Here is a 19,841-nt window from a genome sequence, read left to right as displayed (position 1 = left end):
ACCCTTCACCCCCGTTTGAAGGAACATAGAGACAGCGCGTTGAAGTGGGTGCAAAGTGTCAGCGTTTAAGGTCTCTCTCTTTCCGGTTCTGTTGCTGCTCTGGTCCATACAACGACGACGACAACAGCAGCAAAGAATCTTACTGCACAGAAGGAGGCCATTCGGCCCATCGTGTCTGTGCCCGCTCTTTGAAAAGAGCTATGCAATTCAACCCCACTCCCCCGCTCTCTCCCCATAGCACCTGATCAACCCCACTCCCCCGCGCTCTCCCCATAGCCCTGATCAACCCCACTCCCCCGCTCTCTCCCCATAGCCCTGATCAACCCCACCCCCCACTCTCTCCCCATAGCCCTGATCAACCCCACTCCCCCACTCTCTCTCCATAGCCCTGATCAACCCCACTCCCCCACTCTCTCCCCATAGCCCTGATCAACCCCACTCCCCCCTCTCCCCATAGCCCTGATCAACCCCACTCCCCGCTCTCTCCCATAGCCTTGATCAACCCCAGCGCTCTCCCCATAGCCCTGATCAACCCCACTCCCCCCTCTCTCCCCATAGCCCTGATCAACCCCACTCCCCCGCTCTCTCCCCATAGCCCTGATCAACCCCACTCCCCCGCTCTCTCCCCATAGCCCTGATCAACCCCACTCCCCCGCTCTCTCCCCATAGCCCTGATCAACCCCACTCCCCCACTCTCTCCCCATAGCCCTGATCAACCCCACTCCCCCGCTCTCTCCCCATAGCCCTGATCAACCCCACTCCCCCGCTCTCTCCCCATAGCCCTGATCAACCCCACTCCCCCCGCTCTCCCCATAGCCCTGATCAACCCCACTCCCCCGCTCTCCCCCCATAGCCCTGATCAACCCCACTGCAAACAGCAACTTGTCCTCCCCAAATAATTATCTACTGCTCTCAAGTTGCTATCGAATCGGTTTCCACCGGCCTTTCAGGCAATACATTCCAGATTCCAAGTTGCTGTGTGAAAACATTTCTCCAGCGACAACAACCACGTGGATTTATACAGCACCCTTCACAGACACTAAAATAATAATAATAATAATCCTTGCATTTGATATAGCGCTTTTCACGTCGGGAGGACGTCCCAAAGCGCTTCACAGAACACACTGTAAAGTGAATTGACTAATATTTGTGGGCGAACGCGGCAGCCAATTGCACACAGCAATGTCCCACAGACAGTCGTGGATTGAAAATGACCAATTTATTATTGCTTTTGGTTTTGAAGGGATTATTATTAGGCTCTGTGTGGAGTAAGGAAACTTGCCCAAGGTTTCACCCTCTGCCGGGAATTGAACTCAGGTCTCTCACTTGCAAAGCGAGTGCTCTAACCACTGAGCTACAGGACTCCACTACCAATATCACCCCATTATTAATACAGTCACACCTTTTCAAGCAACCACCTCCATTCAGCAACCACTCTCCGTTAGCCACCGCCCAGTAACAGCCCCTTCAGTGGGCGTTCACACACCGACAGCCCCTTACTCAGAGGCCACCCTGACGTAAAGGCTAAAAGACACAGTCACTTCACTTCGCAGTATATTCGGTGAAGCGCTTTGAGACGTCTGAACGACGTGATAAGGCGCTGTATCAAATGGAAGGATTATTATTGTAGAGATTAATCTTTCAGGTTGCATTTAATAAAGGTGCAGCACAGTTGCTTATAAATAGTCATTTCCTCTCTCTCTCTCTCTCTCTCTGTGTCTGTCTCTCTCTCTCCCCCTGACCTGCTCCTCACAACGGAATTCTTCAGCTGTTACCATTGCTCACGTGCACAGCCAACATCTCTCGGTTGTTAAGGTAACCGAATACCAGAGATTTCCACAGATAACTTGCGAGTGGCAAACTTTGATTGATCGCTTTGGATCAAACACGCACACCCAGAACACCCAAACGTAATACGTGCACACATGCGCTCACGTGCACACATGCGCTCAAAACACGCACACACACACACACAAACTCAGCATACACACTCGCGCAGAACACAAAAACACAACACACATACACGCAGAACACACACACACACACACACAGAATGCACAAACATAGCACACATACAGACACAGAACACATAAACCCACACGCAGTACACAAATGCCACACGCGCGCACACAACACATGCATAGACAACAAACGCACAGACACAAATGCACAGACACACACACACACATAATATCATTTTTCTTAAATCTCACAGGATGGTGGGCAGCAGCGGCCAGATGTTCGTTACAAGGAGCCGTTGCCCTTTGTATGGGCTCCGCTGGGCACAACGCAGGCCACACAAGTCCCATTACACACCACTCGGCAGGCATATGCCAGGCAACTCCTGGAGCACAGAGCAACTGTTTGACAAGAACAGACTGAACGTTGGGGGAGAAAGACGGCTGTCTCTGGCATCTGGCTCCTCTCAGACTGACAGCGAATGGCGCAAAGAGCTTTTTTTTAAATATAAGTCAGTTAGAAAATCCCTTCTCTCTTCCCAAAAGCGTCGCATTGTGATCCTCCACCACAGCAGAGAGGAGATGGGAATTGGTTAAGGAAAGTGAGCCTCTGAGAGAGAGTGAGAGAGAGAGAGAGAGAGCTTACCATTCCAGACATGGGGACATAATAATAATAATCATTGCGTTTGATATAGCGCCTGATCACGTCTTCGAGACGTCTCAAAGTGCTTCACTGTAAAGTGTAGTGACTGTGTGTTTTGTGGGCGAAACGCGGCAGTCAATTGTGCACAGCAATAATAATAATCCTTGCATTTGATATAGCGCTTTTCACGTCGGGAGGATTCCCAAAGCGCTTCACAGAACACACTGTAAAGTGAGTTGACTGTATATTTGTGGGCGGCCGCGGCAGTCAATTGTGCACAACAATATCTCGGATTGAGCGACCAAATTATTGTTATTATTCTTTGATCCACATGATATAGTGCAAAGTGGCAATCTCCGTCAGGGTGGCAGACCCCTATGTAATGTTTCCACGTGTGTGTGTGTGTGTGTGTCAGACACCCGGCTGACCACAAAATAAAATTCAACCGAGACTGCGAGATCAAAGTCCCTGATGTGGGGCTTGAACCCACAACCTTCTAACCCAGCAGAGAGAGAGAGAGAGAGAGAGAAAACTAGCCACTTAATTACCTTGTGCCTTTTAATTGGGCAATGGGATAATTGCAGCCTCGTAACATAGTGGTTAGAGCGAGAGGACCGGGGTTCGATTCCCGGGCAGAGGCGAAACCACGGCAAGTTTTGTTGCTCCACTCACCTTTGTTTACCGAGCAGTAAGTAGGAACCCGTGTGTTGGTCGATTGGCGGATCACTTTCCAGGGGGTAATAGTCCCTTCAAAAAAATAGTTTACTCACTCAATCCACGACTGTTTGTGGGGCGCTGCTGCGCGCAATTGGCTGCCGCGTTTCACCCACAAAACACACAGTTAAGTTGGCATATTCAGTGAAGCGTTTCGATGATGTGATAAGGAGTTATATCAAACGTAAGGATTATTATTAACTTAGACCCTTCCATCTAGTTGTCAGAGAAATGATCCAAACCAGCGCTTGCATACAGACACACACTCACACACACTCGCACGTATACACGTACACACACAGACACAGATACACCCACACACGCGCGCACAGACACAGACACACCCACACACAGACAAAATACAATGCGTCGGAGGAGGCTCCTCTGAACCTCAGCGTTTGTTGGCACACAGCCGCTGCTGTTGGCTTATTATTCATTGTGTAGCTGAGACAAACGACGTGAAGCGAAGGTTATTTTTAGCAGCCAATGTGTTCTAATTGGGTGCATTTAGTATTCGCCACTGATGAGAAACCTTGAGAGAAAGAACACCACATTCAGGGCGGGAGGAGGCCATTTGACCCAGTGGCGTTGCCAACCCTGGTTTGTTGATCTCCCTCCAGTGTCTGCAAATCTCCTTCTTCACCGCTCCAGGTCTGATCCGCTTCCCTTTTGAACGAGTCTATTTAATGCTTTGAACGCATCGACGACGACGACAACAACAACAACAACTTGCATTTATACAGCGCCCCCTCCATGCGCTGGAGAGCTTCCCTCTGGGAGAACGATGCAAGATGTGGGGCACGTGGTCTTAATACGAGCGGCGAGCCGGTGAGGTCAGAAAACATATCACACCCAGACACGCAGTCGTGTGCGCCGCCAGCCGTCACGCGGGTGCCCCCCAACAGGTACGCACGCGCGCCCAACAGGGACGCATGCGCGCCCCTCCAATACGTACGTGTGCACCCCCCAACACACGTACGTGCGCGCACCCCCCAACACGTACGTGCGCACACCCCCCAACACGTACGTGCGCGCACCCCCCAACACGTACGTGCGCGCACCCCCCAATATGTACGTGCGCGCACCCCCCAATACGTACGTGCACGCACCCCCAACAGGTACGCGCGCACCCCCCAACAGGTACGCGCGAACCCCCCAACACGTACGCGCGGCACTCCCCAACATGTACGCACGCACCCCCCAACATGTACACGCCAACATGTACACGCGCGCACCCCAAAACGCACACGCCAAAACGTAAACACAGTCCAATCCGCACGCACGCACGCGCACACCAACACACCTCAGATATGGCGTCTTCCCTTCCGCGTTACTGTCCCTCGAGAACACGGTTGACTTAGGATCAAATCACCGCTACTCTGTGACCGCCAAGCAATCCAGGACTTGAGGGGTGCTGTGTAAATGCAAGTTGTTGTTGAAGCGCAGGCTCAGTTTGCTCTGTGCACAGTCGACGGGCTTATTTTCTTTTAATTCAATCAGCCCAATTCATTGCACGCACTAATGATCAGACTCGGGTGCCCTCTGAGGAATAGTATTACAATAAACCAGGAACTGCTAGACTAGCCCAGCTCCCGCGTCTCTGGCACAAACTGCTAAGGAATGCTGAGCCGGAAACACACACACACACAAAACACGCGCACACACACACACACACAAAACACGCGCACACATACACACAAAACACGCGCACACATACACACACGCGGGAGACACAGAACCCAAACTCACACAGAACACGAACAGCAACACAAACAAATTCTCCTAATTGCGCTGTTTTTTTTTTGCCATCGGCAATGCTCTATGTTCCCCCTCCCTGGCACATCGCTTTGCTATCCTGCCCCCGCTCTTTAGAACTCCATCCCCCCCCCCTCCCTCCTCTCAAGGCCGGTCTCAATACATACCTCGCTGACCGCACATTCAGTCATATTCCCCCTATTCCCACAACGTCCTCCCCCCACCTCAGCTCCCACCCCCCCACCCAGCAGTGTGTGAAGCGGTTCAAGACGTCCTCCGGACACTGTACAGTATACAAGCGAGAACAAGGTTGTATTCAAACAAGGAAGTGAGGCAGCTGGGATTCAGTGAACATAAAACTGGGGGGAGAGTAAGATAATAGAATAAAAGCATTAATTCCGCTTAAAGTCTTCGATTAAGCAACGGCAGAGTTTGGAGCGAGGAGGCATTCCAAGTTACCATGGTGAGCGCAGAATTCCTCTCTCGTGTTGGGAATCACGAGGTCTCGCTGTCTCGGTGCCCAGATTCTAACCCTCCCACAGCGCTAACTCCTAACAAAGATACTTTTTTTTTGATGATAATAATAATAATAATAATGCTTGGATCTGATGCAGCGCCTTATGGCGTCTTCGAGACGTCTCAAAGCGCTTCACAGACTGTGCTGTAACGTGGATCGACTGTGCATTTTGCGGGCGAAACGCGGCAGCCAATTGCGCCCAACGGCGTCTCCCACACACAGTCGTGGATTGAGGGACCAAATTGTTATTATTATTTTCTTTTGGAGGGATTATTAGCCCCGGAAAGCGACTGCCAATCGACTAACAACCATGTTCCTACTCGCTGCTCGGTAAACACAGGTCTACTTTCCTAAGGTTTCGACCCGCCCGGGAATCGAACCCGGGTCCTCTCGCTTGCGAGGCGAGCGCTCTAACCGCTGAGCTACAGGGCGCTTCACGGGGAAAGGAAAAGACAGTCAAGCTGGGGAGTGGGAGGTGTTGGTGATGTGGGTGGGAGGAGGCGAGAGAAGTGAAGCCGTTTTTAGCAGAGCGACTGGACTGCGGACACGATGATGGCGGGTTGGCTGGTGGTGGTGGGGGAGCCTTGTCAGCCGAGTGCGTTATCTCCAGTGTGCTCGGCTGACAACGTTCTCCTGAACCGTGCGTTCATTAAACACCCGTGAGCGAGCAGCAGATCGGTTGGCGATGTGTGGTAGGCGGCTGGCAGGGTGCAAGTGGTCGCTATGGGAACAGTTGGCAGCGGGTTGCGTTGGCTGACAGGTGCCGCGGGAGGGAACGAGGGAAATATTTAATTAGCTCCTGAAGGGAGTTTCACTTGGTTGCCTCTCAGAGTTTCCGAAAGTTAAGAGCTCGACGGAGAGCCCCGCGGGCGGAACGCGCCTGTTACTTACTGTCGTCGAAAGCCGACATTAATAGGGCCGACGATTTGTGCAATTAATATTGAGATGCAACGAAACCAGTGACGGGCTAATTGCGAGTTGTCTCTTTACCCGCAGTCGGATTTAATTAACAAAGATCTTGCTCGACACGCGCACACCCCCCCGCCCCCCGCTCCCCACCCAGCGAAGCGTTCTCGCCGCGTTCCTCCGAGCAGCCGAGAACACGGCACAGACGTGGTTTACACGTAAGAAGGCAGTCCTCCACCGGAACATCAGACTGGTACAGCACAGAAGGAGGCCATTCGGCCCATCGTACCCTGTGCCGGCTCTTTGGAAGAGCTGCCCAATCAGTCCCGCTCCCCCGCCCTTTCCCTGCAATTTTTTTCCTCTTTGAGTAACTATCCTCTGAAAGTTCTTACTTGAATCTGCTTCCACCGACCCCTTTCAGGCAGTGCATTCCTGAGCATAACAACTCTCTGTGTAAAGTACATGTCTCAAGTGAGGTTCACGCGATTTGCCTGAAAATGGGAGCTTGTTTTTTTTTAAAACGCCTCGTTTGAGGCTGGCACCTCGGCTAGTGAGCTTGAACCTCAGCTTGGACTATGAGCTCACAGCCCCCATCCCTCCTCTCTCTCCCCCCTCTGAGGTGTGGGCACCAGTAATACAGCTTATCTCTCTTCTTTGCCCAGCGGTAAGTAGGCGGATCGCTTTCTGGGGGTAATAATCCCTTAAAAGAAAATTGGTGACTGAATCCACGACTGTTTGTGGGACGCTGCCGTGTGCAATGGGCTGCCGCGTTTCGCCCACAAAATACACAGTCAATTGCTAGACGAAAGAAGGTTAAGGTCCATCCAATTTGCCTTCCACCATCCTGGCAATCGCTTGCACATGTCGTGATTCCAAACTGTACACCACATCCCCAGATATTATTTCCTTTAGGCATGAGCTGGTCATCTTCAAAGGAGGGAGGTTCGGATCATTCACCGGGAAGAGCAGATCTGAGGAGCAGCGTTTAAAGGAGGAATCTTAAGAGGGTTTGTTCAACAAGTCTGTGATGGACAACTCAATTTAGGTTGCTGTGTAAGCATCTCAAGCCCGTGGCAACTCTCGGTGTAAATCCATCTCTGCAATGTCCCTGTCACCGTTTCCTGTGACTGTCCTGCGCCTTGGGACGTCCTCCTGCAATTCGTTGTTGAGCAGACCAGGAACTAATTGGAGCTGAGGTACAGGTGAGCCATGATCTAATAGAATGGCGGAACAGGCTCGAGGGGCTGAATGGCCTCCTCCTGTGTTCCTATGTTCCCTCTCCGTTCATCCCCCCCCCACCCCTCGTCCCAGCCAACCCACCACCGCGCTCTCCACTACATTCCCAAAACTCCACATCATCACCTTGACTCATGTAAAACCAAATTCAATAACATGTCAAGAGAATCCCACAATAGATCCATCCATCTAACTGCCTGCCCTGGTCAATAACACAACCAGGATCGTTCCTACAGAGAGCGAGAGAGTAAATGAATGAGCAAGAAAGAGCGAGAGAGACTGAAAGGTATATGTCTTTTAAATACATCACAGGGAATGAAATTTACTCACCGCCCCTCTTCCCCCCACCTCCCCCACACCTAGGACTGAAATAACCCGATAAGGAAGTCAAACACTGACCCACTAACCCACCTCTGCTTTGCCGTCTAAAACCCACTCACTTCACAGGGAGCCCTGCAATTACCTGGAGGTGCTTTTCTCAGCAGGAGCTGTGCCAATGTAATGATTTTTTGCTGAGGGTTTTTCTCTGTGACTTTTGCTACAATGCGGGTGACAGAGTGACAGCAGACAGACAGGTAGACACAGAGACAGACAGGCAGACAGGCAAGCAGAGGCTCTGCACACACTGAGGGGGTGCGGAACTCCTCCAATCCCTGAAAAGCCAGTGTCAAAACCTCAGCAAAGTCCTCGCACCCCTCGCTACCTCTTCTTTCAGTTCTTCTGGGGCGGAGGGGGTTTAGGGGGACTACCCTGACAATATAAATATAAAACCTTCTGATGCAAGCCAAAGCCCTAATGGGTGGGGTAGGAAAGTTTGGAAGATAATGCTTTTAATGGCAAGCTACGAGGTTTTGACTGGTTAGACCCCAGCAGTTACCCCAACGCACACTCTGGGGTCCCTCAAGCCTTGGCTCTCGCCAACCTGCGACTAATACGTTCCGGAATTAGGTAACCAGGATACGTCCCTCCAGGGAGAGAGAGAGAGAGCGGATTCCATTCCAACAATCTATCGCTGGGGTTTCCACGTGTGGGTGGGATACATGGAATTTCTCAGTTGGGTTTGGAGACTCTTAAACAACGGTGATGGGTTTCCGCGCGTGTCAGACACCCGGCCGACCAAATAAAAACTGACTGAGCCAGGCTGCCTTCCGTATCCTTGTCTAGAGTCAGTAGAGGAGAAAATTAGACCACATCGCCAAGCCATGGAGAGAGCTCCAAAATGCACTTGAAAAAAATCCCTTTCATGTTAACCCAGATTGAGCTCAAGGCAAAAAAAAGCTTTCTGGTATTTTAAGAGTCCGTACACATGAGCGGGAATGATCTCAAGCGAGCAGAGATCAGCCCTCAACCCAAGTGAAGTGTGATTAATGTGCAGGAACATTACATAAAGGTAGGAGGAAAAAGAGAGAGAGAGGGAGAGATGCAACTGGACGAGATTAAACAACCACAAAATTAATAATTGACTACCTTTATCATTCATTATTAATCACACAATTAACTTTCTCCTGTATCAAAGCTGCCAAAGCGCTGTTTTCCATATGGCCCCTTCTGTTAAATAAAAAGAGAGACCGGTAGATAATAAAAGGAGGGAGTAATTATACACAGAGTAGCACAGTCAACAATGAAGTGAGCCGCAGTTACTTGTGTTTATAAAGCGCTTTCCGTTCAACTTCCTCATGGGGACCAGGAGAGAGAATGAGGAAAGAGCCTTGAATTTGACACAAAGCCTTTCACGTCTGGGCGACATCTCGTGTATTTGCACAGCGCCCCTCACGCAGGGTGACGCCCCAGAGCGCTTAACAGTGGCGGAGCACGACACCGAGCCGGGGGGGGGGAAGGGGAGAGGTGACCGTAGGCACGGACAGAGAGGAAGGTCTTCAAGCACGATCTGAAGATGGGGAAGCGAGCGTGAAAGGCAGAGGGGCAGAGGAAGAGTTTGGGGGCGTAGTGGCTGAAAGTGCGGTCACCGTTGGTGGAACTGAGGGCCAAGGGACAAGCAGGAGGCCGGAGCCAGTCGAGCGGAGGCAGCGGGTGGTGGTCGGGGTGTGAGCAGGTCAGAAAGGCTTCAGAGTATTCACTGTAAAGCGGACGCTATTCTACAATAACCTTCTAGCCCTGAGGTGAGAGCGACCGAGCCAAGCTGACATTCCAACATCTCTCACACAGCACAAGGTATAGTTATTATAATATTAATAATCCTTGCCTTTCATACAGCGCCTTATCACGTCTTTGAGACGTCTCAAAGCGCTTGACAGAATATGCAGTAAAGAGTAGTGATTGTATATATTTTGTGGGAGAAACCCGGTAGCCAATTGCACACAGCAGCGTCCCACAAACAGTCGTGGATTGAGTGGCCAAATTATTATTATTTTTTAAAAAAAATAATGAAGCGTTTGATACAGCACCTTTCACCGCGGGAGGGCGTCTCAAAGCGCTTTGCAGGATTTTACTGTGGAGGGTAGTGACTGTGCTTTTCGCTGCCCGTCTCTCAGCCTCAGCCCGTTCCAGCTGAGGGAGTGGGGGAAGCAGGAGATATCACAGACTTGCAGCCGAAACAAGCCTCTAATGAGGCGAGCGGTCTACAGGGAGGGGATAAAAACTGATCTTCGGGGAGGTGGAGGGTTTTTTTATATAAAGAAAGCACTCGATTGACTGTAAAAGCTGTAAAACTAAACCTAGAATAATTGGGATGCAGATAATGTACATTGTAGAGCAATTTGCAGTCTGTTGCGAGAAAGAGGGCTTCCTTATTCTCCGTATTGTCTGGAAGCTAGCCTGAAGGCATTCAGTCTGCACCTGGATCAAAACGGGACCTGGGAATCCCAGAGGAAGCGTTGACAGCTTTTGTCTTAAACACACATATATATTATGTATAAACACACACACTAACAACAACAACATATCTCTCACACACAAACACACACACACACAGTCACGCTCTCACACACATACAACACACTCTCACAACCGACGCACACACACACACACAAAAAAAGCGTGGCTTGTCCGGCAAGCTACAAACACAGTCGTTCTCACAAGCAAAGGATTCCTTTGTAAATGTGTTTGGAAAGAAACACAGACCACTTAACCCCCTATCTTCCCCCCCCAATCAAAATTCCACTTTGACTAAAATCAATCGGAAAACATGTTAAGTGGCGTCAGGGACATTAATAATAATAATAATAATACTTGCATTTGATACAGCACCTTATCATGTCATCGAGACGTCTGAAAGCGCTTCACAGGACATACTGTAAAGTGTAGTGACTATGTATTTTGCGTCAATTGCAGCAAGTGATTTGGGCACAGCAAAGTCCTGCAAATATCCGCAGAGAGAATGACCAATATAATTTGGGGGATTGTTGGTCAGGACATTGAGAGGAACTCCCTTCTCCTCTCATAGGTGTGACCTTTGAGCTCCAGGCCATTGGTGAAACGTTGCTGTGCACAAACTGGCTGCTGCGTTTGTCAACAAAATACAGTCACTACACTTTACAATAATATCCTGTGAAGGGTTTTGAAACGACCTCCTGATGTGACGTGATTCTGAAAGAGGTTTGGATAAGATGGATGTTGATAGGTTATTCCACTTGTTGGAGAGTCCAAAACTAGAGGGTATAAGATAGCCAATAACACACCCAATAGGGAGATTAGGAGGAACCTCACACACAGGGTGAGGGGAATGTGGAACTCAATGCTGTAAGCTGGGGTTGAAGCAAAAATAATCAATGTATTTAAGAGAAAACTTAATGCGGACATGATGGAGAAGAGAACAGGAGAGTGCCATAGAGGCGTATAGAACCACAAATGCCATTGAGACAGCGCCTTTCTCGTTGGGAGGACGTCCCAAGGTGCTGGACAGACAGGGATTTGGGCCCGAGCTGGGAGTTGAGATCAGGATGGGTGGAGGGCAGGGAGGGTGGCCGAAGGCGGGATCGAAGAGGACGGTCTTGAGATGGGTCTTGAGGGAGGCAAGAGAAGGGGCGAGTCGAAGGGACTGAGGGAAAGGGACTGTGGGATGAAGTTCTAGAGGGTTGGGGGCAGAGAAGCTGAAGACCCGACCACCAATAAGGAAGATAGGAGGCTCATGTGGGGTCTAAGTAACAACACCAACAGCGCTGAATGGCCTGTTTCCATATGATTCTATAACTCTAACCATAACTGATGCACTATTTTTGATTAACATTCACACCCAAGGCTGACTCACAAAAACTGAAGTCTTGAGTTTTTAGCACCAACAATAATATCATTACCGTAGGTCGGGGAAAGGGCAGAGAAATCATTATCGTTAAAACCACTCAAAGTCTCCCTAATGAGCTTGGCTGACGAGGAAGCCAAGGTCAATAATCGGGGGATAGTAACAAAGGTGCCTTGATTAAAATTTAGCGAGAAGACATGAGGGTAACACTTATTCAATTCCTCCTTGTAAGATGAGCACACAAAACAGCTTCATCATTTCCATCCCAGTTCATCCCCCCACCCCCCTCAAAACATCTCCTTGTGTCCACACTGCATCATTATTAGTCAAATCGCTCTCGACCTCATTACGAAACATTGATGGGAACTCGAAGCCGAGCTGCCTTCACTGTCCCCGATCTGTCACGGTTCGATAAAGCTGTTGGGGAAGAGGATGTGGGTGTGTTTGGCCTTGTGGAAAAGAGGGGAGAGCTGAATGACCAATAAAAGCTGGAGGACAGACCCATTAATCAATGGCCTCTCTGCCATTGTGCAAAGCATCGGGCAGCCATCTTTGAGGCTGCGGGCCTACTCAGCTCCCAAAGCCTCAACTACCGATGTAGCTTAACAAAAACCTCGTAGCAGGTTACAATTATTAATGAAGGGACGGAGGGAACGAGCAAAAAAAAATGTAGCTTTTCAATTTAGAACCATAGAAATTTGCATCACAGAAGTCGGCCATTCGGCCCGTTGCGTTTCTTGCGCTTCTCGTAAACGAGCTACGTTTGCTGAACGCAACGCATCGCTTCAAACTCACCCTGTCGTTCAGACACCAGGTTCACGTTCAGCTCGAGGTATCGAGCCGAAACAGATTTAAATTAAATCAGGATTAAAAGATAAATTGGTAGGACAGGCTGGAAGGTTTGAATGGCCTCCCCCTGTTTCTGTTTCGCCACTTCATTCGCTTTGTGTTCGGCTCTCTGCTCCTTTCAGCGCCTTGTGGGGAGGGCGCTGTGTAAGTTGTTGTTGTTTCTGTGCACAAACGAGCTCCGCAGCCCATTTGTGCGCAGAGCAGATAGAGCTGGAACGATAAACGGAAATGGCTGCTCGGGCTAAGACCAGGTGGAACTGCGTGGCCTCCAGGCGTTGGGGGAGGGAGACACCGCGACGTGTGAATGTTGAGAGGAAGATCCCCGACGGCGGAGTTGAGCTTCCCCCTACAAGTGTGTACCAGCTTCCGAGTCAGCGAGAATCCGCAACAGCTTGACTTGTCAGTTCAGATCAGCTTTGCTGGACAGAGAGAATGTCTGTCCTCAACTTGCTCGCAATTGAAATGCAGCATATGTTTCGAAACGACAGACCGGTGCCCTGAATGCACAAGCCGCAGTGATTCCGATACGAGTTGCCAGCGTAGATGCTGTGAATGCTGTGTGAGATCCGTGCTTGTTTCTGCCCCCACCAAGATAGTACACTATAAATAATCCTTGCAATTGATACAGCCCCTGATCACGTCTTTGAGGTGTCACAAAGAGCTTCACAGGATATACCGTAAAATGGATTGACAGTATTTTGCGGGCGAAACGCAGCAGCCAATATGCGGTCAGCGACATCCCGCAAAGAGCCGTGATCGACCAAAACATAGGCAGCAGCAACGACTACCTACAACAACATTACGTTTGTATATCGGAGTGGTTAACAGTGACGGAGTCTGACACCGATCCGGGTGGGGAGGGAAAAGGTGACCGTAAGCAGTCTGAGAGGAAGATCATACCACACACACACACACCCACCACCCACCCACACACACCCACCCACCCACCCACCACACACACCCACTCACCACACACACCCCCACACACACAATGTTTACCTTGCAGTGCTTTGGGATGTGCTCCCAATGCTAATACCAATTGTAAGGATTATTATTTTGTTTTTACTGTGAAAAATTCTTGAATCCCGTTTACGGTTCAAACATTCAGATTTTCGGCTGGCCAACCCCATACTACAGAGGGCAAATCGCTCTTCTCTGTGAATGATCATGTTAACGTCTCATCCCCTGCTGGAAGATTTCACCCCGAGGAATGGAGTCAGGATTATGTGCAGAGTGCACATCAGCACTGGCGAGTTTCTAAACGCTGCCTGAAACTGACACAAGTAACCTTCATCTCTGAAGAGGAAAGCTCCCCCAAGCTTCACTTCTGAAGGTTTGACAGCTGTGTACATGGCAGTTGCATATATGCCCTGGACGTGACATGTTTACGACATATCTTGTACAACACGGGCAACAGAAACCTCGCAAGATAAGCTCGCGGCCTCTGTAAAATAGCCGAGCTGTGGCTTGACATTAAGCAAGCCAACAATACACAGAGCAAGCTGAATCTCCAATACTATTGGGACACACGTGACCACTGCACACAGGTGGCTTTTCCCTGGAGAAACATCTCTTTAATTATTCGGATCTGGAATCCATTGCCTGAAAGGCTGGTGGAAGCTGGTTCGATAACTTTTAAGAGGGAAGTAGATAATTATTTGGGGAGGACAAGTTTGCACGGCTATGGGGAGTAAGTGGGGTTAATTTGGACAGCTCCTTTCAAAGAGCCGGCACAGACACGATGGGCTGAATGGCCTCCTTCTGTACTGTATAACTCAGTGGGTTTCGTTACCGAGAGAGGTTCAGTCCATGGCACTCTGACTTCCGAGTCAGAAGGTTGTGGGTTTGCACCCCCACGTCAGGACTTTCAACTCACACAGACTGACGCACCAGTTCAGTGCTGGTGGGGTGAGGGAGAGCTGCATTGTTCAGAGGCACCGTCCTTCGAATGAGATATTAAACCGAGGGATTATCATAATAATAATAAGCCTTGCATTTGATTTAGCAGTTTATCAAGTCTTTGACACGTCTCAAAATGCTTGATACAATATACTGTAAAGTGAATTGACTGTATTTTGTGGACGAAACTCAGCAGCCAATTGCACACAGCAGCGTCTCACAAACAGTCGTGGATTGAGTGGCTAAATTATTATTGTTTTTTTTTGGAGGGATGAGTATCCCTGGAAAAGCGATCCGCCAATTGACTAAGAACCAGGTTCCTACTTACTGCTAGGTAAACAGAGGCATGTGGAGTGAGGAAACTTGCCCAACATTTCACCCTGCCAGGAATTGAATCCAGGTCCTCTCACTTGCGAGGCAAGTGCTCTAACCACTGAGCTACAGGACTCCACAATTGTTGGATATTGGAATGAGGCAGAGGATAATTGGTGGGAAATGTGGAAATCTAGAAAAAATGGTCAGGGAGACCAAATCCAATCTAACCCTGGGGATGTTAAACTCATTGAGAGGAGACACTGACAAACAGATATCAATTTGTGATGGACATCACAGCACCAGAAGTGCCCATGTAAAAAGTCAGCCCATGCTAACTGTTTTAGTCAGTGTAATTACACGGGAACAAATTAGATGCAAACGAGAGATGTCACTGTACTTAATGTCCTAAATTTAATTTCACTTTAAGAGGTAATTACAAAGTGCTGGTTTCAGACATGTATTGTATTAATCTGCAGTTAGCTCATTCACTTCCTTCTGCCATGTTGATGCCTCTTACCAAATTCCCCATCTATTGTACATGGCCTCAATACAATCATAATAATTCTTGTAGTTCACAAAAAGGCTCTTTCAAAAACACTTCACGGGATTTACTAGAAAGTGTAGTGACTGTGTGTTTCGTAGGCGAAGGCGGCAGCCATCCGGAAATTCTACCTGAGTTCAACCATAGAAAAATTGGTCCTGTTTTTGGTGTGGTGACTGCTGGCAGCACCGCCCCACAAACAGCCATGAGGTGAACAGCTCATGGTATCAGAGCGGCTGCAGTCAGACTGGTTCCTTCTGTCTTGGAATTCAGGCACAGAACGCAGGAAGCAATGTCAGCAGCGCTTCCGACCATACTGCGAAAGTGCAGCACAACAACAACAACAACAAATGACATTCACGCAGCTCCTTTCATGTTGGGAGGACATCCCAAGGTGCTGGACACAGAAGGGTTTGGAGGGTAGGGATCGGAGGGTGGCCGAAGGTGCAGTCAAAGAGAAGAATCTTGAGACGGGCCTTGAAGGAGGTGAGGGAGGGGACGAGGTGAGGCGAAGTGACATCAAAGGCGCTTTCTGTTCAAACCAACCATGGCAGAGAGCAGGAAGTGATGTGAACAGCAGACGCATAGGCAGTGACATAGTGAAGCCTTTTGACAATCAAGAAGGTTTCTGGCGCGCGAAGCTGTCAGGGTCTCATTTAATAACGGGACGGTCCTGCAGACACCAAGACCCCTAAAATACCATCTTATACACGGGACAATGATGAATTAAGAGGGAGTGTGGGGGGTGGGGTGTAAGTTTGTTTGTCATAACCGCGCCAGCGCCTCCACAAACAGACACGTGGCGCTGGGCAAAACCTTCCTTTGCCAACGTGCGGTGCATCACAACATGCAACGAGAGGTTTCAATTAAAACAGGTTCAAAGTAAAGGTTCCTTGCCATAAACCCGGTCTGCTCCACGTAGGCCCCATTCCCACACCCCTTAAATTTGAAGGCAAACTTTGGGGGTGGGGGGGAAATATTTCCCACCGGGGGTCTACGTTTATTCCAGTTATGTAGCCTTTAAGATTACTTGGAATTTGGCAAATAATTTAATTCAGCTGTAACTTTGAAGCCGGTTTTCCTGTAGTTACTTAAAAAAAACTTACTTTAAAATCACACACACGGCTTCAGAATTAAACTTTGTTATGTAAAAAGTAGCCAAAACTCTGAATGATCTGAAACTTGGCATACAATCGAGTAAATCGAGACCTCGATGGAATATCTACCCCCCCCCAAATGAATTTAAGCCTAAAACCAGAGGAATTTCAGTCCCACAGGTGCCAAACCTGATGCTAGCAGCAACAAGTCGCTGCTGAAATTCCCTGGTGGGTGGGGGTGGCTGTGTGCAATAGGAAGAATCAACCAGTGCATCTGAAACAAGCATCAGATCAAATGGCTTCCTTTCATCTGAACCTCTCTTGCCATCCCTGTGATGTCAGCCAAAGCGAAGGTCAGAGAGGCCACGTCGATAACACTAACCTCCGCCCCTTCTTATAACCTGGTTGTTTATTTTTTTGCCGGATTTCCGGAATAACCGTTTGGCGAAAGGCGCAAATTGGGGTGGTGGGGGCGGGATGGGGGGAGTGTCCTGCATCCACTTTGAGATTGCGTCTGCTGTGCTTTGGGAGGTCGTCCGGATGTGAAAGACGCAATAGAAACGTAATTTGTTGTTGTTGTTGTTGTTGGACGGCATCAGAAATCACCAACCGTATCCCAATTGCCGATCGGATAATTCCACGCCCCTTTAATGCAGCAGGTTTTCCCAACTCAGCGAGTGGTCAATCGATAGACCTCTGAGGCTTCCCGACACTTTGAGCGCAAGAACACGAGGAGACAATTCAGCCCATTCCCATCAATTTACGAGATGAAGGCTGATGTGACAGCCTGGCTCAGTCAGCAGAGCTCTCCTCTCAGAGACAGAAGATTGAGGGTTCAAGCCCCACGTCAGGTCACTGAGGTCACAGGCTGACACTCCAATACAGCGCTGAGAGGGTGAGGTAATGTCCTTTGGATGAGATGTTAAACCCAGGTCCCCATCCATGCCTGGTCAGATGGACGTTAAAGATCCCGTAGCAACATTTGAAAACAGAACGGAGTTTCGCTCTCTCTCTCTCTCTCTCTCTCACATACACAATTAAAATAGGTCATTCGCTTCATGGCAGTTTTAGAGACATGGCTCTGGGCAAATTGGCTGCCACATTCGCTCACAAAATACGCAGTCACAGAAAGGCTTCGTGGAACTCATTTTGGCACAATGCAACAATTACAATTATATAGGCATTTTTTTAAAAAATACATCCTATTTCTCTACCTTTCCTCCATTCACCTTAATTCACCAAACAGTATCTATCTATCGGTTCGCCCACAGAACATAGTCAATTCACTTTACAGTCTATTCTGTGAAGCGCTTTGAGATGTCTCGAAGACGTGATAAGGCGCGATATCAAATGCAAGGATTATTATTATCTAACCATTCAGGATTATTATCCTCTATCAATCTATCTGTATGGCACTATACCAAATGCAAGGATCATCCATCTATCCACCCATCTCTCTTATAAACATCCCTATTGATTATTGCTGTGTTCCAAATGAACCCGTCCTTCCCCCAGGATAGAGTGAACTCACAAGCCACTGGCTGACCTGTTGGGCCAGGATGCACACGATAACGATGGCTCATATCCAACGAGAACCAGTGTAGGGGTTCACCCCACACCCCCACTCTCTCTCCCTCCAATTCCCAAGGCACTACACGGTGGGAAAGAATGCGTTACGGAGAGAGACAGAAAGAGAGGAGGAGGAGGACAAGGCGGAAATCAGAGAATAGATGAAAAATGATAGAAATGTCTTGGCGCGTGGAGTGGGGGGGTGCGGGAATTAATGCTCTGCCACTGATGTTCAGTGATTTCCATCCAGTCTCTGGGATAAGAGAGTCCTGTGTCCAGGCAGAAGGAATTTCACAGCCAGGGAAATTGGAAAATCCATTGGGAATGGATTCCTTCCTTCCTTCCGCTCTCCTCTCCCCATGGCAAAGGGAGACAGACAGACTTTGGCTGGTCTATCGATCTCCATCTATCAATCAATTTGTTTATCTATCGCCTGAGCCTTTCAGAAGCTCAACCGCGTTATGTATGTGGATGTGTGTGTGTGTGTAAAAACCACGGGTGGGGGGAAAACTCCCCCTGTACCCCCAAAAAAGGAGGAAGAATGGGGGCGTGGGGTGGGGGGGGAGACAAAATAACATGAGAGTGTGTGTAAAATTGTGTGTGTATAAAATTGTGCGCGAATATAAAATCAGGTGAATATAAAATCATGTGTGTATAAAATTGGGTGTGTAAAAAACACTGGGGGAGGTGATGGGGAGGGGGGAGAGAGGTGGAAGAGAGACAAATAGCGAATAAAGCAAAAACAGATCAACTCTCTCTTCCTTTAACGTTAAACACTGAGGAACAATCAATCACATCAGCATCAGTTCACACACACACACACACACAGTGTCTGAAACCAACCAGTGTTCATCACTGGTCACATTGCGGGGAAAAACACTATTAGACTTTTTTTTGGGTGGTGGGGTGGAGGGGGGGTGTTGAATGAGAAGTATATTTGCTCTCTCATTAAGACTGATATACAAATATTTATTTATTTGAGTTCAGATCCTCAATTCCCCTCCTTTCCCCCCCCCTCCCTCTCCTTTCCCCCTTTCCTCCTCTCCTTTCCCCCTTTCCCCCTCCCTCCTTAGAGCCTTTTTTTTTGCTGCATTGATCCAGATTCTACACTGACCATCTCTTTGTATTGGTCTTGCGCTCTCTCTTACATCAACACATCTGGAATAACACACAAGCACAGAGCCCACATAACCCATCCAGACCAAGAGAGAGCTGGTAACCCCCCCCAACCCAAACAATTAATTAAACACAGCAATGAGGAGAGAGAGAGAGGAAGGGGGAATTGAGACACAACTTGCTAAAGAATTCAGAACCACAGCTCTTTTTTTTGGGGGGCAAACCAAGAGAATTGTTGGTGTGAGTAAGTGCAAATGCTGCACAAGCTTTGACCCTCTCCCCATCAGCACCACTCTGACAATGTTAAAGTCAGATGCACCTGGAATGGGACATTCACATCATCCTCATCAGCTGTGGCACTGACAGGCATCTCATTTTATATATATATATTTATTTTCCTCTCCTCCCCTCTCTCTTTCCCTATCTCCCTCACCCCCCAAAAAAAAAAAATTTCACCCCCATTCTCTCCTTTGTTCACTCATTTCCACCCCCCACCCCCCTGTCCAGCCTCTCTGCAGTGATGGTGTT

At 48.9% G+C, this 19,841-nt stretch overlaps 1 protein-coding gene across 2 annotated transcripts in view; it reads right to left on the bottom strand.

Moving 5' to 3' along the window:
- The window catches only part of dab1a (DAB adaptor protein 1a), a 98,006-nt gene that overhangs the window by 77,671 nt on the left and 494 nt on the right, over positions 1-19,841 (bottom strand). The window contains exons 1-2 of one of the 2 annotated variants that reach the window (XM_042335032.1): positions 5,238-5,310; positions 4,619-4,729 (exon numbers count right to left, since the gene is read on the bottom strand). The exons of the other annotated variant lie outside the window; for it this stretch is intronic. The gene's annotated coding sequence lies outside the window, so the exon portion shown is untranslated. Of the gene's footprint in view, positions 1-4,618; positions 4,730-5,237; positions 5,311-19,841 lie in introns of those variants that run through there. 2 annotated transcript variants of the gene reach the window in all.

This window comes from Callorhinchus milii, unplaced genomic scaffold (assembly GCF_018977255.1).
Source record: "Callorhinchus milii isolate IMCB2004 unplaced genomic scaffold, IMCB_Cmil_1.0 Scaffold5, whole genome shotgun sequence".
NCBI classification, from domain to species: Eukaryota; Metazoa; Chordata; class Chondrichthyes; order Chimaeriformes; family Callorhinchidae; genus Callorhinchus; species Callorhinchus milii.
Note: the sequence above shows the minus strand (reverse complement) of the source record. Positions and strands in the feature narration are given on the sequence as shown.